This window comes from Acomys russatus, chromosome 12 (genome assembly GCF_903995435.1).
Source record: "Acomys russatus chromosome 12, mAcoRus1.1, whole genome shotgun sequence".
Classification (NCBI taxonomy): domain Eukaryota; kingdom Metazoa; phylum Chordata; class Mammalia; order Rodentia; family Muridae; genus Acomys; species Acomys russatus.
Window position 1 is genome coordinate 5,729,742 of NC_067148.1, and position 7,374 is coordinate 5,737,115.

Below are 7,374 nucleotides of genomic sequence, written 5' to 3' on the forward strand. Positions count from 1 at the left end.
AATTCTCTATTTGTGATTTTTGTCTCCCATCCAGATCCCTTCAAGACAACACACTAAATGAAGTTGTCATATCTCCTTAGGTTCTTCTGAACTGTGACAGCTTTTCATATTTTATTTACTTTGAGTTACTTTGATAGCTTCAAAGGACTGATTAGACATTGTATAGAATGTCTGTCAGTTTCAGTTTGTCTGACATTTTTCTCAAAGAGAGGAAAATTCTATATGCCTGTCTAAGAAAAGTTATCTTAATATCAGGCAAAATAGATTCATGACACAAACTTATATAAAAGTTTTAAAACTATAAATACATGATAGTACAGGTTATTGATGAATGATATACACATACATATTTTTGTATATGCACATATATGTGTATTTACATAAATATATGCATACATACCCGTACATATACACATATGTTTTATGTATGTGTATAAAAATATAAAGACACAAATATATGTGCTACTAAATGTAAGCAAGTTTGAAGGACTCTCTGAGCTCCAATCCTATCTGCAAGTGCAAAAGAAAGAGAAAGAGCAAGAGAAGTGGCACCAGTATTTACACTTTCAAAGTCCAATGTCAGTGTCATACTTCCTCCTACATGTTCATAACCGCTAAACCACACAAAACAATGCCTACAACTGGGGTCTGAGTGCTCAGATATCTGATTGATATTTATCACTGAAACAACCACACAGGCTAGAAAGAATTCCACTCTTCATCAATGGTAAATGTAAAGATAGTATTTGATCATACAGCAGAATAGTAACCATCACAAAACAGGATGATCTTTAAAGTGCTTGATCATGCTTTGCTAAGTGTAAGAAATGAAGAGTCAAAGGTCATGTGTGAAATGATTAATTTTATGCACCATAATGACAGTAAGCAAAATAGCAGAGTTAAAACAGTTAGCGGGGAATAAGGAATGCATACTTAGCATTTTAGGTACTACAAAGTGGTGTTCCTTGCCACTTTATTTGTAATATTCAGGAAATGGAAACAATGTAAAAGCCCATTAACTGGTGAATTGATAATAACGATGATACATATTCATGATACAAATGTACTCAGTTGTCAAGAAAAGTCAAACCATGAGATGTGGCAGGTAAATGGACTAGGTAAAACATATCAGACTCAGTTACCCATTCCTTAGATAACCTAGAAAGACAAACACTGCATGTTCTCTCTTATTGGAAGCCTTTATCATTGAATCTTTACAGATGAGCATATAAACTAAAGTAACCATAAAAATCAGGAAAATACGAGAAAATGTTTACTCCCAAGAACTATGAACTCCCTAATCAAATTCCAGTACCATATATGAGAAATCTCCTCCAGGCTTAAGATGGCTATCTGATATATATTTTGGAGTAGTGGAAATGTCAACAAATTAATTTCCTTTTTATTAATATTCACAACAAACACAATGTCTTTATAAAAATTTCATGATTTAACATATAAAATTATTTCTTGATATTGTTTAATAAGATGAGATTTTTCTTACCCTGTCTTGCCAGAGTTTGGCTGTTAATTCCATATGCATCAAAGCTTGCTTATTTTAGGAATAATTCTGTCTGTAGCTGAAAGGAGGATATTTTTCCCAGCAGCTGGTTTGCCACATTTGAAGCCATCTCCATAAGGAGGTTCTTTGATGCTCATCATCTTCTTTGATATAGGCTGGGTGTTGAAATGAGTAAAACTGTCTTATCATCAAAGAATCCTTTAAAAAAAACCCAACAACTTTAAAGGCCATATTCTGTAAGACTCTAAGGTTTTTAAGACCTTATCTAACTATTTTACCTTATCTATCTATAGAATCATATCTGTCTGCTATACCTAGCATGTATATTCTTGTAATAACAATAGATTAGTAATTGACATGGCCATTATTTGACATGTAAGCAAGTCCTCAATAGTTCCTGCCTCACAAATATATGTCAGATATACTGGGACAAAAGGCTGAAAATGATGCTCCAATGTTAAATAGAGTTTTGAGTAACTCTTCGGGCAGCAGACTGTCCCTGTCATTTTTTTTTTTCACTTTGGAAGCTGCCAACATGCACTTCCTGTTTACTCAGGTGATTAATTTTATTCTTTCTCAAGTCTCTGATCAAGTTGAAGACCAGATAGTATAGATCACATGTAAGCTTAGTTGTTTTGGGATCAACATGTTTTTAGATCTAGATAGATGTTTTAATTTGATAGAGATGAGATATGATAGATATTGATTTCCATTCAGAATTTTAGATTCACCAAGATAGTAAATATATTTTCTTTAAGGTTGCCAAATACAAATAACCAAAACACTATGAGTGTATCAGGAATATAATTCCTGATTATTGCATGGTTCTTCTTCCTCTATGTAGTTTATTTTATATATGTGTAATAATATATAAATGTGTATACAAAACAATAAACAAATAAATAAGGTTTTTCAAGCCTTGAAACTATTGTTTGGCCCATAACTGTTCATGGATTCTCCCACTATATCTTTTTTATCTGCATAACTCTGGTTAATTTATCAGTTACAGAACATACAGAAGACAAATCAGTTCTAAGGAGGTTTGCCTTCCTGGCCAGTGTTCATAGTACTGGGTGGTTCACTAGAGTCACTTGGGAAAACTGTCATCATCAGTGGTATCCAGACGTAAACTATGGAACTATAATAATTACTGTGCTAACAATATAAAACCGTGGGTACAATAGTGGAACAGATATTAGGGAAATAAGCAACAGCTTTTTTCCTGGTGCTACGACGTGCCTCACAGAAGGAAACAGATATATGGTACTTCTAAAATGACCGAGAATCCATAGTTGGTGAGTTCACAGGCCCTAGAAGTGATGCTACTACCATTATGTTTCTAAATGGACATAATGCCAGACTGTTCGCTAAATTTAAGCTCTTTACATATAAATTTGTTATAACTCTCATGCTCTTCATACAGTAGCTAGTGGCTAAAGCAGAACTCATATGTGACTGTGGAAAGCTCAGCCAAAATTGGGACTTTTGTATCATACACTTCTGTAAAGCCCAGGGACCACTCTTCAATAGAGGGCAGAACTATGGCAAGATCCAGAGGTTGGAGAAGGCCAAAACAAAATAAAATCAGGGAATTGGAGGGTTACTCCAGTAAGAACTCACAGTAGCTGTGATTGACTGCAGGCATGGAGGCCTGTCAGCCTTCTGCACGGCAGGGGAAGGAGTTCATAAGTGCCTATCCCTAATTTAAAGCAGTCCATTAGCCTACATCTAGAATTATATAAACAGTACATGTTGTATTGAATGCATTATTGAATAAAAGAGAAAGTGATGTAGGGGACTTTTGAAGGGGATAAAAAGTAAGTGCTGGACCTGGGAAAAGGTACCGCAAGGGTTGGCGCTGAATATGATCAAAATAGTGTTTGAAATTCTCAAATAGTTTGTACATTTTTTTAGAAGCATAATCTCCTGCTAACTGTACCCTATAAATTAAAAGTATTTCCTTTTACTGTATTATATTTTTCTTATTTGTACTAGTTTTTTAAAGTTCTTGCATTTTTTGATCATATTCTTCCTTTGCTCATATATTTAGTCATATAACCATTTAAAATGGACAGCTTTTAAATAAGGCAGCTGTTAAAGAAAACACAATTCTTCTCCCAGAAACAATTGAGTGCCAACAGCTCTTAGCCAAGGGTGAGATTTCATTCTGTCTTCTCTGTTCTTGCTGGAATTTTGTATGCCTTGAGCATGTGTAGATCTCAATTATGCCATGTTAGCTGCTGTGAGTTCATGTGAACATGAATGGCCCCAATGTGCCCAGAGAACAATGTTTGATTGTGGTCATCCACTACCTCTGGTTGCTCTGACTTTTCCTTACCTCCTTGGCAATGATTCTTGAGCCTAGAAAGGAAAGGTGTGATATAGATATTTGTGTTAAAGATGACCATTCTATTTTCTCTGATTATCAGCACCTTTAGCAGAAGAGAATCTATGAGTTAATCCCATTCAACGTCAAGAGATTCCCCAATTAAGTTACTTTAAAAAATGGCTCCGGATGCGTTACATTTATACCCATAGATTAATGAAATTTTCTATGTTATTTTTAAGGAGTAATAATGGTAGGTTATGTACTATGGCCTATTACCTTCCTAATTACAAGTTTCTCACCCAGTAATGGTGCTGTGTATGGGATAGATCTCATGGACTGGGCCTACAGCCATTCAGAAAGTGGTGGCTTACTCCCTTGTAATAAGTGTGAGTACCATCCCAGGACATTTACATACACTAGGTTCACAGAGAGGTATTATTAGGGATTCATTTTTGCCTACAGTTGCATGTATAACCCTTCCAATTTCATGAAAACCAGGCAGTAGGGATTAATTTGGTGAATCCATCAAAATGTCTCCTAGAGTGCAGTATCTACACCAGGTACATTTTTTTTTTTTTTTACAGACATTACATAACTATTGTAGATTGTATTAAATGTTTAATTAGTTGCATGTAGGAAAGAACATTTTAGTATACCTGAGGCAAAATTATGAACATGTCTTGGTCATTTTGTTTCTAATTATTTAATCCTAGCAATTCTATTGAATTATTTAATAGTATAATGCTAGTGGCTCATCTATGCACAAAATCAGTTTATAATCAACAGATGATAAAACATGTCTACTGGCTTTGCAAATTATTAAAATTTTCTAGAGAAGCCACACGTTTCTTTAACAGTTGAGTGAAAATTACAACTTCCTTTAAAAAAATATGTAACCTTAACTTTTTATTATGATTAGATTTCTAAAATCAATCAATGCTTTAATTCATAACCCCAGCACTCAGAGACAGAGGCAGGTGGCTCTTTTGAGCTCTAGAGCAGCCTGGTCTACAAAGTGAGTACAGAACAGCCAATGCTATACAGAGAAACCTTGTCTTGAAAAAAATATCAGAAATATTTTTGACCTACTAATTTAGTGAAAGTAGGCATGGTTGCTCAAAAGTAATTTAGTTCGGAGTGTTCCTCATGATCATATCCTTAAACAAAATGTCTTTAGATCACAACTACTCTCTAGTAGATTTATTCGTTTCCTATTAATGTTTTGTAAAGAACAGCACAATTTGTTGTACGTTTTAAACTCCATTCGGAAGCTTCTTTTATGCATGTCTAAAGTTTGTTTATAAAACCCTTGGTTATTTTTAAATCCCTCCAGCTAATGTGTGCATCCTACCAAGCATCTTTAAAGTGTGTTTCTTTCCTAGAGTCATGATGCATTGCCTTTTTACCATTTTTCCAGACATTTTAATGTTAATTGCTTCCTAGAGTTAACATTAGCTCCAGGAAGGGGCTGCTGTTGACAATATTTCTCCAGCCAGTTTTGCATGCTTTTGTGGTCCATTGGTCTTTCACAGAATTACATTTCAATTGATTCTGATATTTAGAATACATTAGTTCCATTAATAATTAATGGCATCCTATATATGATAATTAACATTTACTTTGAAAGTATGTGGTGAGATACTTGATAGCTGCTTTTAAAACTGAGATAAGTGAAAAAGCTATGTAGATATTATTTTGTATATATAGCAAAAGATGAATCAGTAAAATATAAAATAAAAGGTATTTTTGTTTTTGTTTTTTGAGACAAGGTTTCTTTGTGTAGCCTTGGCTATACTGGACATGTTTTGTAGACCAGGTTGGCCTCGAACTCATAGAGATATTCCTGGCTCTGCCTTAATAAGTGCTGGGATTACAGATATGTACCACCACAAATACATCCTGCTAAATAAAAAGTATTTTTTATCATAACCAATGGGTCTTGGTGATTGCCCAGGATATAGTTGTTTTCTATTGATACAAAATATAAAGATGGTTTTCTTAATGGATACAAAACACTTAATTTATTTAATATAACTGTGTTAGTGACATAGTTCATTAAATAATGCCTCATAAGATTGAAATATTATGGGACTAAAGTTTTTCATGAACAAATAAACTCAGAGTCACACATCTGAACTAATCAAGATGACATGCCAAATGTCCACATAGGACACAGATCAAAGGATGAGTAATTCCATTTTGTAAGAAATAATTCAATCATATAGTGAAATTAGAATAAATAATATGTTGTCCTGATAAAATTAAGCACATACATTCCACAGTATCACTATGGTATCCTTTTGAAACTATAATATCTTATTGCTTTAAGTTTTGGAGTTCAGAAAGGGATCAGGCCTTAGGAAACGAGTTTGACAAGATAAAATATTTCATAGTAGACACTACCAAAATATGTGATCTTATTTTATTTGGGTCACATTTTTCTATTCTGTGTAAATAAAGCAGATACACAGTTTAGAAGATCTTGCTTTATAGATTCTTCATGTTAAAATAGAGAGAGAATTTTAAAAGTCAGAATGATCTTTTAAATTTTCCAATATTTAAGAAATACTGTCATTATTCTGTGTGTCTAGAAAATAATAACCATATTTAAAAGCAAAAGTATAAAAATAATATTTCATTTTTTTATGTGAAGTAAATTTTTATAGATGAGAATCACCATGATTCTCATGGCTCAGTAGAACTAACATAGTTAAAATGCCATTCTACCAAAAGGAATGTATAGACTAAATCCAATATCAATCAAAATACCAACACGACTCTTCTCAGAACTTGAAAAGACAATTCTTCTCACCATTCACAATTTCACTTGTACCACATTCATAATACTTTCCTGTAACAATATACTGTAATATTGTACAGTTGTAATAAAAACCTCAGGGTATTGACATAAAAACAGATACTCTGATCAGTGGGATCAAACTGAAGATCCAGACAAATCTCCACACCTCTGAACACCTTATTTTTTATATATAATGTGTATAGAAATACTTACTGGAAAAAATACTGCACCTTCAACAAACAGTCCTGGCCCAACTGGATGGCAGCATATACAAAAATTGCAACCCCTTAATTATATGGATAAACAAAATATAACTCCAAATGGATTAATAAATTCAACATAAATCTGGATATCTGAACCTGGTAGAAAAGAAAGTGAGGAGTAGTTATGACTTCATTGACACAGGAGAAAACTTTTTGAATAGAGCACTGATAGTGCAGCACTAACACCAAAAATTAATAAATGGGACCTCAGGACACTGTAGAGCTTCTTGACAAAGCAGAAATCTGCACAATGGGAAAAACTGTTATGACTTAACTTTCAGTGGAAGAATAATATCCAGAATATATAAAGAACTCAAGACTAGAGATATAAAAAAAAAAAAACCCAAATAATGTAATTTCAAAAATGGAATACAAATTTAACCAGAATTCTCTATAGAGGAATCTCAATGGGCTGATAAACATTTAAGGAAATTCTCAACACCCTGAGCCACCAGGAAAA